The sequence below is a fragment of the Microtus oregoni genome, unplaced genomic scaffold (genome assembly GCF_018167655.1).
Source record: "Microtus oregoni isolate MIOR12 unplaced genomic scaffold, Mior012 000037F_ref0000500, whole genome shotgun sequence".
Taxonomy (NCBI): Eukaryota; Metazoa; Chordata; class Mammalia; order Rodentia; family Cricetidae; genus Microtus; species Microtus oregoni.
In genome coordinates this window covers 14,756,112-14,778,441 of record NW_024543096.1, presented here as the reverse complement: position 1 = coordinate 14,778,441, position 22,330 = coordinate 14,756,112, and the positions used below count along the sequence as shown (strand labels likewise).

The window sequence follows — 22,330 nt, the reverse complement described above, 5'->3', positions numbered from 1 at the left end:
TCCATTTTTCTAACTAAGTAAGTTCTGAAAATTGCTGAGAAAAGTTTTATTGAAATATCAGATATCAAATTTGTCTTCATTGTGGGAACTAGGTAATTCTTTGGGTTTGTGAATTGGCATCTTACGGATGAGAGCAAGGATTTTGGAAATTGTCTGCTTCTCTTGCTGGCTAACTAGAGGTATAAGCCTCGTATCATGACGTGTATGAACCTAGCGACAGCATTTCTATATTCAGCTTTACCTTGCATTGTACTTTTCTCGCATTGTACTTTGAGACAGTACCTGTATCTTCTTGTAGCTTTCTGAGTGTTAGGACTGCAGGTGTACTTCCACCTCTGGCCATTGGTTTTCTTATTTATCTATAATTACATGGAAAGACTCTCTTTCCTACTGGTTGTGAGCCATGTCATGTTCTTCTGCCATAAGATGGGACATAAGTAGTGTTTATTGTAGAACGGTTTTATTTGCTCCTATGTGTGATTGTAAGTCTGGGTGAGTATGATGTGGGTGTGTGCTTACGGGGGCACTGGCCTGCCACTGTGCACGTGTGAAGGTGAGAGGGCAAACTTGAGGAATCTGGTCTTCTTTCCTGAGTTTCAGGGATCAAACTGTGACCGTTCTTTCAGGGTGGCAACCTCTTTTATTCACTGAGCCATCCCATTAGCCCTTTCATCCAGCTGTTAGATCTCTTTTAGTATGGTTAGATTTGCCAGGGAGGGGGGCTCTTTTGGAGTCTTTTGTCTTTGTAGCCCCCATAATTCCAGTTAGCTATGTTAAATGTATCCTTTGCAAGTATCCGAGTGAGAAGATGGGATGAAATGTACCTGAGGAAGGGAAAAGAGCCTTTTGTCATCTAAGTCACATGCTGCTGTGTACAGCCACTGTCCCTTTTGTCTCAACTATAAGATCTCTTCAGAATGCACTCAATTCTCTCTGTCTCTGTCTCTCTCTCTCTCTGTTGTGTGTTTTGTTGTGGAGAGACCCAGAACAGCCAGTGGGAATTAGTTCTCTCCTTCCACCATGTTGGTCCCGGGGTCAAATTCAGGTCCTCTGTGTTGTCAGCAAGCACACTCGCTCTCTGGCCCATCCCTTGAGCCCAGAAGTATAAACTCTTCATGGGAAAGCTCACTGACTGTGGCTGCAGGAGCAACTTTGAATGACTAAAGTATCACACTTACTTTCTCTTCCTCTTCACAGTTTTCTTTACTGTTTCCAAAAGTGAGCTGTCATGGGACCTGACACAGTCATGGACCTTTGAAATAGTTGAAATAGTAATCTTGCAACTTAACTGTTTTGTCTCGGCATATGAATATATAGCCAGAAACTGCATGTTTGGTTGGAATTGCATTTATAATTTCTCTGATGGACTAAGGACCGTGTTTGCATGCTGGTGAAAATAGGATATATGTGTTACTGAATTTGACTACAAATTTTAGCTGGAACTCTTAACTGCTTAGTTACAGTGTTTTGAAAATTGACAGTTTCATTGTGGTAAAAGCATTAATGGTGTTAACAACTATGTTAATGTGATTCAATACTCTTTTTGAAGCAACACAGTTGGTATTTATGAGCAGATTTCTGAGATTCTGTCCATCTGGTCCATAGTCTTCTGTTCGGGTGGATTTGGAATTTTTTTGTATTGATTTTTGTTGTTTTTCCTCTTTCAGTACATTAGATTTTGCAAATGAGTTAATATAAGCTTAAATTAATCAAATGACTTAAATATTTGATATGCTTATATTGTAAAATGGTCTTAAGTACTTTGCATTAAATTATTAAATGTTGTATTCGTGAGTAGAAGTATAATATTAGTATAACATTACATTTTTAGTAAATAGAAGATTTTTTTTATAATTTTGGTTGTGAGCCTAGCCTTTAATGACTGAGTCATGCCTCCAACCCATAAATAGAAGATTTTTAAGATGAGTACAAGTTTTGCAGATTTTAAAAATCACCTAGATACTTTGAAAGTAGTAACTTGTTTTTATTTTGAGGAAGCTAAGGATTTTAGATTTTGTAGTGATAATTTAAATCAACTTCCATACAATTTCAGGGGATAGGGCAAAAGGCAAATTGGGTTGGAAAAACTGAGAACAAAGAAATGCAGTTTTCAGATTAACAATTGGATTCTTGTTTTTTAAGTGCTCAGGTGACTATTATAAATTTATTGTATTTTTGAAAAAGGAGCTTAAAATGTAGGGAATCATTTTACCCCATGTAAACTTCTGATTGTTACCATATTTTTCAAGATTGCTGTATATTTATATAGTAGTCTGATTGCCCTGATACAAATAGACTCATCTTTTGATAAAAATTGAATGTTAATCTTTTACTCTAACTCAGAAATTTCTTGTACCGACTTTTTAAAGCAGTTGAAATTAAAAGGTGATTGTTTAGCACGTTTTTGAACAATTTTTTTTTATTTAAAAATCTTGTTAGCATTGCTTTATTTTTACAATTTGTTAGCCAAGCCAATGTTTCAAACCAGTGTTTGAAACCCGCTTAAGGCTGTGAGCATTTTTTATTGTAAGTTGAGTTCATACGTGGCAGAAACAAATCCTTCCAAAGTGGGGAAGGACAAGATTCTTCTCTCCATTATAAGGTTTGACCTCAACAGAATTAAGAAAAGAACAATTACCTGACTTAGTTTTGTCACGTGAGCTTTCTGGTTACCCGGGAGCTAAGTGCTCCACCTGCCTCTCAGTTTGTTTACCAGGAAATCAAGATGTGTAAACTGCAGGAAGTACTATTTGACCCTCTCCGACAGTATCTCATTACAATAATTGCTAATCTCTGAATAAGACAGCCATGTTTTGTGAGAGAGAGGCTGTGTTAGGTAGATTTTAGGTGTTTCAACAAACAGAGCGTTGCAAATGCTAACGAATTGTGGTTTCATTATAGTGCTTAATAAAAGACATATTGTGACCTTTGGGGTCAGCAGAGCTAGGATACAATAGTAAGTATTCTTTCAAGCCTTTCGACTGAAAATATCGTGGCATGTTGTGGAGTGCTGCCTCTGCTCCGAATCGAAAGGATAATGGCTACTTCCTGATTAAACCCTCTCCACAGTAAGCTGCCAGTGTTGTGCTGAATGTCTTTCTCCTGCTAACGAGAGCCTTCGCTGTTTTCTGTATTGTGTATCACTGCACTGTATTTTCATTGATGAGGCTTTTAGAAGTATTTCCTGAGCTTGAACTTATATTTTGAGTAGAAACTACTGTTTTAAGTTTGGAGGATTTTTTTTTTTAAATTGAAAGTATTTCTGTTTTATATCTTAAAAACAACCATGTCATATACCAACTGTATATTTTGGTTACAGAAACAAGCTTAAGAAAACCATTAGCATGGTAAGTTATAGTAAGCTGCCACTTGCAAAAGTGCTCTTAGCAAAATCCTGAAATAACATGTAGTAAATCATATTGTTTTTAGATTCTGGAATAGATTCTAATGTATTTTTTAATATAAGAATTTCTATCTACATATTAACATAATGTATTGATAAATGTTTTAATTCTTACTAAATTGTTTTTGTACATTAATTACGAGGACCCTGAGATATAAAAGGAATGTTAAGTACTCAAAGCATAAGAAGGAATAAAGAACCGCTTAGCTTTAATCCTTGAGCTGGCAGCCACCCCATCTGTGGCCTTGGGACAGTTGTTTAAACTGCTTACCTCGTTTTCTCATCTCCTACCCAGGTGATTAAGTAAAATGTGTTCATTTATTTATTACAGTACAAAATATAAAGGAAGCACATTTTAGATGTGTTTTATAAGATAGAGAACTAACTGCCACCAGGAGTGTTAGTATTATTAGTGTATAGAAGAGTGGGAGATTCGTGGCTTTACAATGAAATAAATGATCATCACATTTAAACAGAACTCTGTTTTTCTTAAACCATCCTCATGCAAGAATTAGGAATATTGTTGGATACATGAATAAAATACGAAGTAGAAAACCAATAATTAACAGTCAAGTTCCAAGCATGCTTCTGACATTTCTAAGGACGAGCTTGTTCATAGAATAGAGAAGAATGTGTATATTATATGCTAGGGAAGTGTAGGTTATTTAAATATTATCATCTTGATATTTAATCTTTAGTCATAGGTTTTTGTTTATGTAAGAGATATTAAAAATTAAATGTAGTTTCTGAAGAAGATTATAGAATGTAAAACTAGGCAAACACTTAAAAGTATTCTGGGGGAATATAAATAATTTAGCTTGTGTTGAAAGAATTTAAGTACCTTCTTTTCAAAATGGTTATCAAGTTCAAATTCACTCCGTAATTTTTAATATAAGTTTTTCCTGTATCTCAGAAGGTTTTAAATATGATGTTTAATATCGTTATCAAAATAAAATTTACAGCAGTGCCCCTTTAATTTTGTAATGATAAGTAATAGATACCACTTATTGTTACATCGGAACTGCCGAGCTAATTTATCATTTTATAGTCATATTAATCACATTAGGCATGGTATCATTGCTTCCATTTTCATTGCCGAAGAAATAATTGTAGAGAATTTAAATAATGTGAATAAGGTCCTTTTGCCAGTGTCAGAGTCTTGTGAGAAACACCAACAGAACCCAAAATCCAGAACTCCAGAGACATACAGAGGATTTAAAAAAGCAGGCACTTTTATATTTTGTTCATTATAAAGGTGTGCACACTGTCGATTTAGATGGATTTATTTATCAAATTTTGTAAAGGACCTCCAAGGTGTCAGACATTGAAAGAAGTAAAATTACTTATAGTAGGAAGCCAAACAAAAGCCCTGTCTCCGCAGTTTACAGTTTTAGTAGAAGCAGGAAACACTTAGGCTGTGATAGCGCAGTGTGGTAAGCGATAAGTACAGGTAAACACACATGGTGCTGTGTGCTGGATAAAGTCATAGTCAGTGTGTTGTTTTCATTGAAGATTAGTGTTGTTGTTAGTACTGTCTTGACATTTTGATGATAGGACCTTAGAAAACGTTAGGCAGGTACTCTACCACCGAGCTATTCCAGCCTACTTCAGTTATACATTGAATTTCCATGTCTTTTGGACCATTCCAGATACCTGGGAAATAACAGTAAATTTAAAACCTTCCAAAAGTTTACTTTTATGAATCATATAGTTCAGGTGGAGATAAACTATAATGAATAATTTGTAAACTATGTAGCATGTTAGACTGTAAATGTTACTAAGAAAGAAATCTAAAGAAGAGGGAGCAGGATAATTTTTATGGCTGTTCTGGAGTCTAGAGGGACTCAATCAAGGTGGTGATTGGCCATTGACAAGGTAATCTTATGCGCATACCTTTCCAGGCAGCCTTATGACCTTAGGAAGTAAATTGAGGCTATCTGATTGGAGGTAAGAGTGAGGAAGAGGGGAGAGTAGGAAGGAAGGAGAGGCTGTTGACAGGAGACTTTTCAGACCCCAGGTAGGACTTGATGGATCCAGGCTTTTGCACAGATGTAGTTTGTGTTTTATAAGGACCATTCTGTTGACTGTGTTGAGAATAGACTGTAGTCATGGAACATTGGTACAGAGTTCTTCATCTAACAGAAGGGAGTGGCTTGGTAGAGTTTAAACTTGGGATGTTTTGAAAGGTAAAGAAGCTGAAAAAATTTCTTGGTGATGTTCACAGATGAGAGGGAGAAAAGATGTCTAGAAGGATGATGGGGTCCACCAGCTGTGAGATAGAGAGGTTTTCCAGGTGAGCTTGACTGGATAGGGATAAGGAACCAGGACTTTTCCGTGGGGTACATTTGAGGTACCTAGAAGTGCAAAGAGAGATGTAGGAAGGCTTCATCTAGATGATAACAGCCTAAATTGATACTGAAGAATGAATTTGACTTATCTCAGCATAACAGATGTTGTCTGCTAAAACTCACAGGTGTTCCCTGTAAAATCTTAGTACACCTTGGCTTTGTATTCTTTACATAGCTAGAGTGGCCTCCAGTCACCCCCAAAGTATTATCATTATGATGATGATTATTTAAAAATTATTTTATGTGCATTAGTGTTTTTCTTGCATGTATGTCTATGTGAGGGAGTCAGATTCCCTGGAACCAGAGTCATAGACAGTTATGGGCTTGGTTGGTGAGAATTGAACCCAGGTCCTATGGAAGAACAACCAGTACTCCCAACTTGGGAACCATCTTTCCAACCTCAATTATTATTATTTTAAATGTAATAAAACTGTTTATGTCACAGAACTAAATATACTGGGTAGTTAGGTTTTTGTATTATTTCAGTGACCTGTCATGAGCTGTACCTGAGTGCCTTAGCTGTTGGTTGTCAACATAGTGCTGCAAGGTAGATAGTGTTCTCATTTTACATGGGGAGAAAGTGAGGAGAGACTATTAACTGTGAGCCCTTCATGATTAGTTAGAACCTTAATCATACTCTCTATTTTAAAATGTATACTCTTGAGGGTAATTAAAACAAAACCCCAAATTTTTTCTTTGAGAACCAAGAAAGTTTTTGGACTTTAGTTTCCATCGTGTATTGTCATGCAGGGACTCTCTTTAGGACAAGCTTGTGGGTTCTCGGTCATGGTCATGGAGTCAAGCCGTTTGTTGGTCTTTAGGAATTCCCATGGTTTCCCTGTCCCAGATGTCCCTCCTCTCCTGCCCACAGTCCCCTTTCTAGTGCTCAACAGAGTAGATGTTTGACAAACTTCAGCTGTCATCATCGTCTCTTCATTTCTTTTCCTAATACACTGTGACCTTAGAAATCATAATTCTGTCATTGAGAATGATAAGACCTCAGAGATTAAGGGTGTAAGGACTTCGTAAACAATAAAGAATGTTTGAACTTGTGTTTTGTCAGCTTACACCTCAGCTTTGTTTGCCTCCCTGCTTTTGGCCTCTGGTGGTGTGGCTGGTGCTTGACTGACTGAAAACGAGTCAGGATGCTGTGGGTGTTCTCGATGGAGACGGGAGCTGCCCTTGTTGAGTTTCAGTACAGGCTGGTATTGGAGCTGCTGTTGAAATGGGCTCGCTTTGGAGACTATTTTATAAGTACGTGCCTTTAACTTTAACATTGTAAGCAGATTTTTCAAAGAAATAGAAGCAGTTCATTTGCCGTGTGTCAGTGGCAGACACCTGTAATTCCAGCCCGTGGGAGGCAGAGGCAGGTGGATTTTTGTGAGTTTGAGGCCAGTCTGGTCTTCAAAGCAAGTTCCAGGAGAGTCAGAGATAAACAGTGAAACCTTGTCTCAAAAAACTAAACTAAACTAAACAAACAAACTTTTTAACACCTTTCTTTAAAGCCTTCTTTTATTGTCATACTCTAACACGTTTTATAACTATAATTTATTTTAATGTCTTCATAACCATTAAATAAGCTATTTAAATTATTTGGTTGTCCTCCAAAATATCTTTAAAATAATTGTATTTAAACTATGTGTAATTTTCAGGTTTTTTAATAACCCTTAAAGAATTAGAGTAATATATGCTGATTGTTTTTTTGTAGGCATAGAGAATGTCAGTGAACACATTAAATGTCAATGTATTGCTCATTTTAAAAATACTTATTTTGACAGCATCTTGTTTTTTATTCAGTCAGGGAAAATGAGAGCCAAGTGGTTGCTTATGCCTAAAATTCTAGCACTGAGGTTCATTTAGAAGGATTGCCTCTGGGTGGTTGTGGTGCACGCCTTTAATCCCCACACTTGGGAGGCAGAGGCAGGCAGATCTGTGTGTGTCTGAGGCCAGCCTGGTGTACAAGAGCCAGTTCCAGGACAGGTTCCAAAGCAACACAGAGAAATCATGTCTTTGGGTGCGGGGGAGAATTGCGTTAGGACCTGAGGCCAGTCGAGGATGCAATTTATTTAAGGCCAATTTGAGATACAGTAGGATACTCTATTTATTTATTTTTTAAAATAGGGCAATCAAAATAGTATGAATTTTTCTGGAATGCTTTCCCTTACCATTTGTTATTGAAATTTTCACTTAATGTGTTTGTAGAAGTGTAGGACTGAATTTTGTGTTGCTTTGCATGTAGTGTGTTATTAGATCCTGTTTTGACAGCCTGAGCTACTACGAACATATTTTGGCAAATAAAATCCAAACAAATACTAAGTATGAGTATTGATTTGATAACTTAAGCAAGTTGCTTGGTGTTATAAGCAATGTATAATCAAATAATAATGTGTTACAATAATTTTAAAACATCAGGCATCTCAAAAAGGGTCCAAGATTAATTGCTAAAGGAGTGAGCTATATAAATAAAACACTTTGGCAGTAAGGGAAATGTGGTAAATAGATTGCCAGAGGAGGCGCTTTCATTAAACGAACCAAAGTGAGCTTTCTGAGCTCTAAAAAAAGCTTCCAGCACTAGTTTAAGAAATAAATTCCCTGAGATGGAATTAACTGTCTAGTAGATCACCCGACAGTACACAGTGCAATAGTTTGATTTTATGTCATTTTAGAAAAACAATATTTATCATAAAGCCTGCCATTTGGACTGTTTTTTTGGGGGGAGGGGGTTGTTTGTTTGTTTTTGTTTTTCTTGCTTGTTGGTGTTCTAGGCAAGTGCTCTACCACTGAGGCGTATATCTCCTACTACCAACTTTGAACATTTCCCCCCTGTTTTTTGGAGACAGAGTCTCACTATAGTGCCCTGACTGACCTGGAATTTGCTTTGTAAACCATGCTACCATAGAACAGAGATCTGTGTTTCTTTACTTCCCAGGTGCTTCAGTTAAAGGCTGTGCCACTACGCCTGGCTCCTTGACCATCTAATATATGTGATTCAGTAGCATTGGTCATATTCAGGATTGTGCAGGTATTCATATTATTTCCAAAATGTTCTCTCGCCCCCCCAAAAAAATTTGAAATCATCAAGCGGTAACATCTCAGTCCTACTATCTGTAATCTGTCTTTTGTCCTTATAAATCTCTCATTCCTACAGTATTTATGGATTTATTGGGCAGGTTTATTTTAGTTAGCACAAAGTTTTCAAAGATTATCCCTCTCATAGAATATTCAGAACCTCATTGCTTTATATGACTCAATTATGTAAATAAGAGAAGCATGATCTATACCTGTATATCATTCATTTATCTGTCAATGGATAGTATCTTTTCATGTATTCACTTTTAGTTCTTGTGGTAATACTATGTTTAGCCTTTTGAGAATTGCCATGCTTCAGTTGAAAAAACTCTCACCTTATGAACCCAGTATTATATAGAAAGCATGGAGGGTGTGGAGCCATGGCCCCCCAGAAAAGTGCTTGCTATTCTTGCAAGGGACTATTGTTCCATCCTCAGCACCCAGATCAGGGTTCAACCAACTCCAGGGCCATCTGACACTCCACTTTGGTCTCCCTGGGCACCCACATAGCATGCACAGATATGTAAGCATTAATAAGTAAAATTTAAAATACAAATTATGAAAAATACCAGGCAGAATTGTTGTTTTAGATATCTTTGGAAAAAGAGAAAAAGAAAAGCAGCTGCATCTGCTAAATGTGTGAGAATGTGTACGGGGACAAAGGGCTAATGCTTCCAGTGATGCTGTCAAAGGGCTAATGCTTCCAGTGATGCTATCAAAAATGAAGCATTCTGGTTGTACACGATCCTAATCTGGGTGAAGTATTTTACAGACAGTGATTACTGAGTCTGGACTACTCATCCCCCTAGGAACTCTTTATGTAAGAATATGCATTGTTTTGTTTTTTGAGACAGTGTTTCTCTATAGCTTTGGAGCCTGTTCTAGAACTAACTCTGTAGAGCAGGCTGGCCTTGAACCCGTAGAGATTGGCCTGTCTCTACCTTCTGAGTGCTGGGGTTAAAAGTATGAAAGGTATGCACCACCACTGCCCAGCTGTGTTGATATTTCTATAGGTAATTCTTGTAACCAATGTAGTTCTTTTCTAGATAGATAGATAGATAGATAGAACACAAGTACTCTATTGAGTAAAGAATTGTATTAGACTAAGTACTTTTAATAACCTACAGAATACATATTTAAGTAAAAATGTTTATATATTTTTACTGAGAGATTGTTGATCATGCAAGAAAATAAGGATTTGGGGACTAGAGAGATAACTCATTGGTTAAGAACTGTTGTTGCTCTTCAGGGTACCCAGACTTGGTTCCCAACACCCAGGTTAGTCAATTCATAACTTCCTATAACTATTTCCACCCTCTTCTGGCCTTTATGGACACCTGCACATAAATGGTATATACACAGACACATGTATATGCACATAAATCAAAATCAAGCAAGTCTTTAAAAGAATCAGAAAAATTAAAAAGTTTCTATAAATCCGTCTGTCCATCTGTCTATTTTTCTCTCTTTTTAAAAATAGAAAATTTAAAGAGGGCAATAGCACAAGAGTCACACAAGTATGTATGTATGTATGTATGTATGTGTATATATAAAGTGTGTGTGTGTGCGCACACGCGCGCGCTTTCTCTCTCAAACACACACACACGAGTTAGAGGACAACCTTGGGCATCATTATCACTAAGACCATCCATCTCTTTTCAAGACAGCCTCTCATTGATCTGGAGCTGACCAATTAGGTTACACTGGCAGGGCAGTGAGCCCCGTACATCCTCCTGTTTCCATTTTCCTAGCACTGAGATTATAAACAACCACTCCAATCTCAGTCCTTATACCTGCAAGGCAATTGCTTTACGAATCAAAGCCATCTTTCTTGTCCCTTTTATATCAAAGAACCTACTAAGCCTTGATGGTAGAATATCTATTTACATGGCTTTGCCAAATCCTATAACATTCATATGTGTATATATACACCTACACATATATAGTGTTTTTATTTTTTAAAAGCATAAGTACTTGCTTTCTGTGCAGATGTTGCTAACAGAATAGCCAAATCCAACACAACAGGCACAGCGACTTCTCTTTCATATCAAACAGCAAAACAACTCAGAGGAGGCTTGTCAGAGGAGCTGTATACACGCTGGGTACCTTGTCACCAATATTATCATCCCAGATTTCAGAAATTTATAGTCACTACTAGGCCTACTGGTTTATACCTGTAATCCCAGCACTCAAGAACCTGAACCAAGGCGATCGCAAGAAACTTGAAGCCAGCTGGGGCTACATAGTGAGATCAACAACAATAGTAATTTATAATCACTTCCCAGTTTCTTCCCCAGGTAGCAGTCATCCATCTCTTTTGATTGAACAAATCTGCAAATGATGTGAGCTCTATGTCCAGTTTCAGGAATATAGACCACGGACCTGCTTCAGAATAAGTGCTTACTGTTACCAGCAATAATTGCTCATCTGAAAACTGGAAAAAAAAATACCTGATCTACCTATCTCTAGATTTGTTGTTAGGTAAAATGAGAATATGTGTATACTTTACAAATTGCAATTTTAGTCATTGTCATATATTTTCATTCAAGCCTTTAACTGAAATTTTATAAGCTCAAGGCTCTAAGGAAGACAATAGTTTCTACTTCTCAAGGTCTCAGCTGGTAGAAAGCCACACACCTGAACACCACGTGACTTAATTAGAAATATGCAAGAGTAAGATGAGGAACCAGATTTCCTGTGAGTCAGAATGCTTCTCCAGTTCTTGAAGGCCTGGAATGTGAGGACAGGTCCATTCAACAAGGAATGGAAGGACTTTGCAAGCCTGTGAGTGTCTGGTGTGGATTAGGGGGGATAGGAAGAAATTTTGTCTTCTAGTATCAGAGTGAGAGCGAGAGAGCTTTCTATTTTTACAGCAACTTGGAATTTTTAATTGTGTTGCAGAGAGTACAGAAACATTGAAAGAGTGTAAATAAGAGGGTGGCAGAATCAGTGTTCTATCAAAGGTTACTGCTTTTAAAAAAAGTCAGGATCACTACTGGCTGTAAGAAAGACTTAGAAAAGGAGATGTGGCACTTGGGAGGCAGAGGCAGGTGGATCTCTGTGAGTTCGAGACCAGCCTGGTCTACAGGAGCTAATTCCAGGACAGGCTCCAAAACCACAGAGAAACCCTGTCTCGAAAAAAAAAAAAAAAAAAAACTGGCTAGGCTCCCACAAAGCCAGCACATTAAGTAGGATCAAAACCCCCTGCCATTGTCCTTGGTGTCTCATCAGCCCTCATTGTTCGCCATGTTCAGAGAGACCGGTTTTATCCCATGCTTTTTCAGTCACAGTCCAGCTGGCCTTGGTGAGCTCCCCGTAGATCAGCTCCACTGTCTCAGTGGGTGGATGCACGCCTCGTGGTCCCGAATTCTTTGCTCATGTTCTCCCTCCTTCTGCTCCTCATTGGGACCTTGGGAGCTCAGTCCAGTGCTCCTGTGTGGGTCTCTGTCTCTATCTCTATCCATCACCAGATGAAGATTCTATGATGATATGCAAGATATTCGTCAGTATTGCTCTAGGATAGGGTCATTTCAGGTTCCCAATCCTCAGCTGCCCAAGGAACTAACTGGGAACCTCATCTTGGGTACTAGGGAGCCCCTCTAGGGTCAAGTCTCTTGCCTACCCTAAAGTGGCTCCCTTAACTAAGAATTGTGGTTCCGTGCTCCCCTATCCACCTTTCCTTTATCCCAATTCTCCTGTTTTCCCAGGTCCCCCCTCCTTCCCTTCTACCTTTTCTCTCCCCATCTCCCCTTACCCCCATCCCACCCCACCCCCAAGATCCCATTTTCTCCCCGGAAATTTGGTCTACTTCCCTTAGCCAGTTTGGATGTTCACCTTCCCAGATATGGACGGAGGGGGGAGGACCTAGGATTTAACACAGGGCAGGGAACCCGGACTGCTCTGTGGACTGGAGAGGGAGGGGGAGAGGAGTGGGGGGAGGGGGAGGGGGAGAATGGTGGGAGGAGGGGGAGAAGGGTGGGAGGAGGGGAAGGGAAATGGGAGGCTGGGAGGAGGTGGAAACTTGTTTTTTGTTTATGTTTTTTTTCTTCTTTTCGCAATAAAAAAAAAAAGAAAAAATATATAAGCAAAAAAAAAAAAAAAAGGAGATGTGGGGGTTAGTGGAAATTCCCAAAAGTGATTGAAGTGTTTACAATAAATACTGAGTGATGCTATAGACAAAGACACCCTGGAGCATCCTTAGTATCTGAAGCTTGCAGCTCCCTTTATAGCAGCATGGCCAGTCACATGACTGTTGGAATGAGGTTGTGAAACAGGTCTAGCGGGTGCCAGACTTCAAATTAGTTAGTCCCTAAACTAGGCTCATGTAGCTTTAGCAAGGTGGCTTTTGTTTTGTTATTTGAATGCTTACAACATGATGATGGAAGATGAATTAAAGAGATGAGTACCTGAGAGTGACTTCCGTGTGCCACACATGAAAAGTTATAGGCACTCTACATCCAGTCTTGAACAGAGTCCAGAATCAATAAAGTCAAATGATACACTCTCAGAGAGAGAGCCAAAATGTTTGTTTCAACAGCTTTATGGAAATCTTATTTATGTATCATACGCGTTACCATCTCAAATATCATTCATTTTTTAGTGTATTCACAGATTAGTGCATCTATCAATTCAATTACTTAAATATTTTATCATCACCCAGAGTTGCCCAGTTCCTCATTTTCTCCCAACCTACACACAGCTCTAAGGAACTGCTACTGTGGTCTGGATTGGGATTGGGTGTTTGTAGGTTCTTGACCTTTTTTTCCACGGAACTGAAAATAAGGGCTCACACAGATGGGCAGAACTGGCAAGAGAACTTTATTCAAAGGAAAGAGGTAGTGCAGATTAGGAAGGGATACAGTGTCAAGATTGACAGTGGGTCACGTGAGTAAAGGTTCTTAACTCCTCTTGTTTGGAGCTTCCTTTTATGGGGTTCAAGAGAGGAGTTTGATTGTTTCCTTTTGGACATTGATTATTTTCACACAAACTATCAATTTTAATATATTTTAACTTACCCTTTGAAATATCTTCTTTCTCTTTTTATTATTTTCTGCATTTCGTACATTTGCCCCTGACTGATATCCCCACGTATTAGAATTCCATTAGATTGTATTTGAAAGCTTTAAGACCTTATGTTACTGTGCTCAGAGATGAATTTTAATGTGAGGTCCTAATAGGGATGTGGTATTTACCTAGCACGCCTAATGCCTTGAGTTCAATCCTGCGTATCAAAAACAAAATGACACACACACTTCATATGCACACCTCAAATCCATTATAATAAGACCTGCATTGAATATATGGGCCATCCTTTGACAGAAAAACACAGGGATATAATGGGTATATAACTATGATATTTCAGTAAAGTAAGACAAGTACTAACCAGCAGTAAACAATTCTAAAAGTGAGCTGTGTAACACTTGAGAAGGTTCTGAAGGTATCCTTTAGAAATACTGTATTAAATTGTTAAATTTAATAAAATTATTAAGAAATTATTAAAGTTAATGTGATCTAGTAACTTAGCCGGACAGCACACCTACTATGACTTCAAAATAACTGGTACTTTAAGTGCTCACAGAAGGTTCTGCCTCGCACCTTGAAAGGATGTTTTATTCTTAGGCTCCTTAGAAGACTAAGCATAAGAGAGACCATGTGACCCGGCAATTCTGTTCTTACATGCCAGTCTGTTTCTTTATCTACATAGACACTGTATGCTTATGTTAATATTCACTGTTTGTAAAATCTAAAAGTAATCCCAATGATTATTAAGTGGTAGGTGAATGTTGTAGGGTACAAAATGAAATATTATTCACCAATAGAAAGGAATAATGTATTATACATGCTATAATATGAAATAACTTTGAAATATGGTTTTAGGTCTCAGAAATGATCACTGTGTAATTCTTTTTATGTAAATTATCTAGAATAGATAAATTCATAGAGACTGAAAGCTGGGTAGGTTCTGACGCAGGGAAGCAGAGACAATAATTTAGTGACTTGACAATACTTGGTTTCAGTTACTCAGTCCATACTTCTGATAATCTTCTTAGCTGCCCAGCTCCTTGCTTTCACATATATGAATACATATTCTTCTCTGGACGATGGGGTAAGGATCTCCTCCCCTAACAATCATCGTAGTAAGAGAGTTTCTCAGAAATATTCCCAATCTATCTGAGTATGAAAGAAACCCAAGCCCACCTGAATTGTTTGGGATGAATGTGAATTAGGATCAACTTGTGTCTTCAAGTAAGCATTTAGGGAACATCCTTTGTTTATCTCTTATGCATAATTGGGTATGCATATGATTAAAACTGATACATTGTGGGGAAAGACATTTAACCAAAAGCAGTTTGGAGAAGAATCAGTTTATTTCGGCTTACAGCCCATAATCAAGGGATTCTGGGGAAGGAACCTGGAGGCAGAAACCATGAAGTAACCCTGCTTAACTGCCTTATCCTGGTTGCCTGTCCACTCTTGCTAATCTGTCTGTCTGTCTGTCTGTCTGTCTATCTATATGTCTATCTATCTAATCTGCCTGCCTGCCTATCTACCTGTTGTGGTTGGTTCTTCCCTATCTACCTGTTGTGGTTGGTTCTTCCCTGGGTTTCAAGGCTTTTTAGTCTTGGGTTCCTGGCCATCTAGGCAGTGTAGGATACAGGCTCCCGTTAATGGCATGGGCCTCAAGTTCAGCAATAGCTCATCACTCTTGTTTAACTTTTATCTCCAGTTCACAGCCTTGATGTGTTTGCTTGTTCGTTCAGAACAACAAACAAGCAAAATCAGAAAGTAAAAGATATTTTCCTCTTCCCTATAAAAACACAAATTACTGAGAATCTAGACAGATCAATAGTTTCCAGTGGTCTTTAGCAATGACCCAGAATATATTGGTGCTTTAAAAAAAAAAAGATCCCACTATGTAGATTTCATGATTTCTAAGGGGTGATGCTTAACTCAAAAATTTTAACCCATTATTATGCCTGTGACTGTTCAGTCAATGGCTTTCTCGGTCTTAAATTCTAAGGTTGGTAACCAGTGCTCAGACTAATAGCCAGTATTTTGTACATACTTACCTTGACCAATATATATATAACCGTATATGGGCTGAGCACATTGTATTTATGTATTTAGCAATACACACACATGTATATGTAATAGCAATTAAAGAAAAAGCCATGAATTTGAAAGAGAACTAGAGTATATGGGAAGTATGGAGGAGAAAATGGAAGGGAGAAATTATGTAATTATATCATAATCTCAAAAAATAAAAAAATATTCCTAAAAAGGATATTCTCCTGGAATTCTGATGTACGATCTGATATGGAAAGGCTTTGTGAACAGACAGTTCTAAAGTGTGAGCTAGCTGCTTCTGGATCTTTCCTCTGTTGCCACCTTTTGAGAATTTCCAGCCTGTAGTGATATAACATTGTTGCACAAAGCACAGACTTTTTTTGTGTGTGTGGTTTTTACTAGGGATGTCTTGATGAAAGCATTTGAGAAATGATGGAATATGTAATTAGGTTCCTTGATAGTACTTTCTGAGTGACTTTCCTACCTCTTGATAATGGCCAAATGCTCTCATCACAGGAAGCAGAGAGCATGGTGATTGTTGCAGGTTTGTCATAGAGGTAACTGCTGATGACTGCTGATTCAGATCGTTTCCTGCATCAATGTTTCTCAGGAAAACTTGAATAAGGTAGTACCCACCCCAAACTACCATTAACTCTTTGACAGCCTTACCAGTCTCTTTAATATATAGCAGACTTCCTCGCTAAGCAGGATGTCAGTCATTTAGGCCAGTGTGCTCTACAGTGGTATTTCCAGTGAGGATGTGATTGTCAGTAAACTCTTGACATGTTACGGATGCGTCTCAGAGTTACTCAGTTTTAATCTTAAATTTATGCATGTGATTGATAATAATCCTTTTGGATAATAGGATGTTTTTGAGTTATTTTTGTTTTAATTTGATGTATTTTGTTATTTGAGGAAGAGTTTTCCTTTGTAGCCTAGGCAGGCCTCAGATTTATGGCAATTTTTCAGCCTTAGCCTCCTAAGTATTGAGATTACGTGTGTGAGCCACCACACACGTAATAAACCAAGTACGTACTGCTTGGTTTATGTTGTTGTTGTTGTATTGTGTTGTTTTGTTGCCTAAGAAGGTGGAGTGTTGTGCTACACAGACTGGCCTTGCACTTACTGTATACTGAAAGTCATTTTAAACTTCGGATCCTCTTGCCTCTACCTTGAAAGAGCTGGGATTGTGTCAGTCTCACAGCTGTTGAGATGTTGAGGAGGTCGAATCCAGAATCTTTGTGTGCTAGGCAATACTAAGCCGCACTGCCAGCGTTGTATGTTGTTCTTGGCACACTGATTTGTGTTAAAAACAAAAAAATTCCTGCTGTCTATAGTTGAATTCTGTCCTTAAATACTGCAGTAAATTGTAATGAGGGGGGCCTATTTTTACATGGAGTCCACAGTGAGGATTATTTTAAATAATTTCTGGATATTATAGTTTGATTTTATGTCCCAGTACAATATATTCTGAGACTCCAAAAGACTGTATTTATTGTATTAGTTATGCTATTATCATTCTGAAACTGTTGGTTGCATATTGTGACATAGACTAGTGGTTATTGAATAAATTATTTTTATTTATTTATTTAGTATTTTGAGACAGGATTTCTCTTTGTGGTCCTGGCTGTCTTGGAGCTAGCTTTGAAGACCAGGCTGACCCTGAGCTCACAGAGATCCAAGTGCTGGGATCAAAGGCGTGCGCCACCACCGCCCAGCTAATGTATTTACTTTTTAAAACTAATTCATTCTAATTGTTAGTTATGTTCCTTTTCCATTTCATCACTAGAAAATAAGATTGCTAGCAGTTTTAAGCATTTACGTTTTCAGCTTTATTGCTTATAGAAATTTTCTTAATATTTTCATAATTAGTTAGCTGCTGCTGCTGCTTCTCCTCCAGTTTTTTGTTTTGTTTTTTTGTTTGTTTGTTTGTTTTTTTAGATAGGGTTTTTTGTGTGTGTGTGTGTGTAGTCCTGACTGTCCTAAAATTCATCCTGTAGACCAAGTCATCAAAGGTGCCCACCCCAATGCCCAGCAGCTTCTTTTTTCATGGTTAAGCTTTTGGTTTTAAATGGACCATTATAAGTAGTTTAGCAAAACAAAAAAAACAAAAAAAACCAAAGAAAAACAAAGGCTGTATCAGAGACTTACATACTCTTAGATTTTCCTTATTTATTTAGGTGCTTGGAAATGAACCTAGAGTTTTGCACAAGCTAAGCTAACCTCTATGACTGACCCACCCTCCCACACCTCACTTATCTTTTCATTCAACTGTCTTTCTGCCACATATTAATATTTATAGTGACTGATCCACAGCTTCTTTTTATATGTATGTATGTATGTGTATATATATATATATATATATTTTTTTTTTTTTAAAAAAACAGTGTCCAGAATGAATGTGGCATTCTAATTGTGTTCTAGCACAATGAAATCAAAATGGCTCTCTGTGAAAGAGGGTACTGGTGGGCGGTTCTTCACACTGTGCTGCGGAGCCGGGCCCTTCCCCTCTAGTTGTTGACATGGTTTTGCTGTGTCAGACCAGCCTTGTAAGTGTGTGCCACCCCAGTCATGGACAAACTCTGTCTTTGACACTTAACCTATTTTGTGGATGGCAAGTTATTAACCTTTTTGTGCCTATGTTTTCTTATTTGTGAAAATTAACAGTTTGAAGATAATAATTACACTTGGAGTTCATTTGCCTTAATTAAAATAATGAAATGAAATTACTTTGCATAGTGCTGGTACAAAACATTGAATAAATAACATTGTGGTACTGTAAGTGGTAAGATTTAAACAGTGTTGTTGGTACTGGCAGTGCTAACAGGGTTGTGTTTCAATGCAGTAGGAGTCCTTTCCTCAGTGATGTTATATTTGTGTTCACCTTTCGCTGCCCCATGAGTTAGTGCAGATGTACTATGGATAATTCTTTCTTTAACATTTATTTATTTACTTATTTTATGTTTAAGAGTGCTCTATTGGCTTTATGCCTTAAGACGGCATGACATACCACTTTAGATGGTTGTGAGCCACCTTGTGGTTGCTGGGAATTGAACTCAGGACCTCTGGAAGAACAACTAGTGCTCTTAACCGTTGAGCCATCTCTCCAGCCCCTGATTCCTACTTCTTTTTGATGATTTTCCATCTTCTATTTGTCTTATTTTTAGTTCTGTTTATAACAACTTGCTTTGTTTTTGAACTGTGTTTTAAACTCATAATTGTTCATTTTATTCCCAAACTTTCACCTAAAATAATGGTGAGTTCATTTTAATTCTTTTCAGTTTATTAAAAATATGTATAGGGCTGGAGAGATGGCTCAGAGGTTAAGAGCACTGCCTGCTCTTCCAAAGGTCCTGAGTTCAATTCCCAGCAACCACATGGTGGCTCACAACCATCTGTAATGGGGTCTGGTGCTCTCTTCTGGCCTGCAGACACACAGACAGAACATTGTATACATAATTAATAAATAAATATTTTAAAAAAATATGTATAAATGAAAAATTCAAAGGGTAAAAAATAAACTCACAGCTTTCTCATTTTAGCCTGCAAACTAAAGGACTAAAATTTCTAAAGAAATAAGGTCTGGGGTAGAGTGCTGGCCTGCTATGCATGAGACCCTGGGTTCTATGCTCCAAACTGCAAAATAAAATAGAATTTTCATTTAGTTGTTTTTAAAGATTATTGGTAAGATTGTTTAACCATACCTTTACCATGACAAGTGTGTCTGTAGCTCAATTACATGTTATACCCAGACTTGGTTGGCCAAGAATGCTGAATTAATCAAACAGCCTCATCTGTCTGTCTGTCTGTCTGTCTGTCTGTCTCTTATGATGCAAATGGAGAAGCTTTGTGGGTCTTGTCAGTGATTTTATATTTTCGTCTTATATGTAACTGCTGTGTTATAAGTTCATTGATTATTTATGTATATATATATTTTTAAATATTTATTTATTATGTATACAATATTCAATCTGTGTGTGTTTGCAGACCAGAAGAGGACAGCAGACCTCGTTACAGATGGTTGTGAGCCACCATGTGGTTGCCGGGAGTTGAACTCATGACCTTTGGAAGAGCAGGCAATGCTCTTAACCACTGAGCCATCTCTCCAGCCCCTTATGTATATATTTTTATCAATAATTGCTTTATGAAGAACAGTTTCTTAGTAAGGAAGATGTAGGTACATTTGTAAATAGAATTAGGAGTTTTCCCAGAAGCCAGAGAAGAGGAGGGATTGACTAACATTCTCATCAGGGTCAGATGATATTCCAAGCTTGATGGATCTCATAGTTTGTCACAACTATTTTTGGCTATGGAGACGTCATCACCACTAGTAAAAGGAAATTGATCTCTGCTTATTGACCAAACCAAACTAAACAAAACAAAAACACCCAGACTCTGCTTATATACTCTTCTTTGCTGGATCTTTGTTCTTAGTGGCATAGATAAGAATGATAGCTATAGTGATGGAGAAAACTGGATCAATTTCAAATTCACAGTACAAGTAAAATTGAGATGAATTGGATCTGATAGGGCAGAAGAAGGGACATATTCATGTCAACCCTCTATAGAATAGAGCACCAGAGTCTTAGCTCATATGTGGATCAGTTTCATAATTGATGACACCATTGCACAAAAATTTTCATCAGATTTGTATCTTCAAACTGCCATAGTCCCAATTGAGATTTGTAGCAACTTGTACCAACAGCTTTGTGGATTTTTGTTTGTTTGTTTGTTGTTTTATTTTGGTCTCCTGGTTGAATTCTGTACTCATCCTGGCAGAACCATAGCTTCGTTTGACCAGACTTTGCTTAATTTTCATTTCACTACTTAATGTGATTTCCTATTAAAGTCTCACGGTGACACATTACAGAAGTAAATGGAGACCGCTAGACTGGACCAACTATGGGTTATTTAATGGGTAATTTCCAGCAATAACAAACCATTCTCCTTTTATTGATTTAACTGTCATCAATACAAGAACCTGGTTAAACATGAAAATGGTATGAAAAGATGGACAGTAAAAGCTAATTCTTTCAGTGAAGACTCCACGTACCTGCTCCTTTTTCCTACAGTTAACAATTTCTCGTATTTTTTTTCTAGAAACATTGTCAATATGTACACAGTAGAATACCTTCACCCCCTTATCCTGAGCACAAATGAGACTAGACTGACTAGACCTTGTCCTTTTCACTTAACCGGTTAACACAGATCCACCTTATTCTTTTAAAAAAGCTGTGAGTTCAAACTTATTGATGGACATATATTGTTACTCGTTTGCAATTGTAACATGCTAACGAGTATCCTTTCTATGTTATTCATTTCTGTAAGAACATTTTAGTGTGTCTTTGAGAACTTCTTAGCCAGGAAATTGTAATATTAGAAATACAAACCTGATATTAGCGTGACCTGGACAAAGGCAGAATTTTAAGTATGCTGTTCTTTATTTGTAATCATTTATTCTTTAGAACCTTTGTTTTTCCCTCTGTTACATATGGACTGACTCTTCCTCAGCGCATTTCTTAGACCGCTTACACGTTTTATATGGGACAGAAGGACTTTGGCATGTTACTTCTTTGGTTCCCTACCATGGTTGCCGCTGTTTCCCACAGCAGCCCTCACTGTTTCTGTTAGAATGTTAACTGTCTTTCTGCGCCAAGCAAAGCTTCCTGTCTCCTGTTTGTCCTTTGAATATCTTGAGTTGGGTTATTTAATCAGACATTGTTGGTCTATATCTTTCAAATCTTTGTATCCTTTTTAGAAATCTCTAAGCTTAGTTGATATTTAAAGCCATAGATTATTCCCATGGTTTAGTTGATCTGCAGACATTAAGTCTTGTTCAAATCCTCTGTTAATATTCCCATATATCTATTTTGTATTTCTAGAATAACCTTCCCTACAAATATTTCATTTCAAAGGAATACTTAATCTTTTGGATAGAAAAGAATATTCCCCAAATAGATTATTTATTGAGCAGTATGAAAACCAGTGCTTTGCTTGCTCTTGGATTATTTTTTCATGTTTAGGTCTCTTGAGGTCTCAAGAGTAAACTTGTAAAAGATTTAAATTATAGAACCTGTAATTTAGCACAGTGTGCATTTGAAAATAGCAAAAAAGGCAATGTGGGGCCATGCAGGAAGGAAGCTCAGTTGGCAGAGTTCTTAGGACCACTTAAATGCTGGGCCTAGCAACATGTCTGGAACTAAGGGAGAAGGGACAAAGACAGATAAGAAAATGTGTGGTGTACCTAATGTTTAGTTTGTTTCAAGCTGAGTTGCAGGGACACACACACCTGTAGTCCTAGCTGTGGGACTTAGGTAGGAGAATATGAGTTTAGGCACAGCCCTGTTTCAAAAATAAAATAAAATTAAACTTGCTTCATAAATGTTCATCTTATTTCACTTTCTGTTGCTATAGCAATATCTAGTACTGAATGATTTATGAA

General features: G+C 37.6%; 1 protein-coding gene across 15 annotated transcripts in view; it reads left to right on the top strand.

Moving 5' to 3' along the window:
- The window catches only part of Baz2b (bromodomain adjacent to zinc finger domain 2B), a 211,388-nt gene that overhangs the window by 84,383 nt on the left and 104,675 nt on the right, over positions 1–22,330 (top strand). The window lies entirely within an intron of this gene.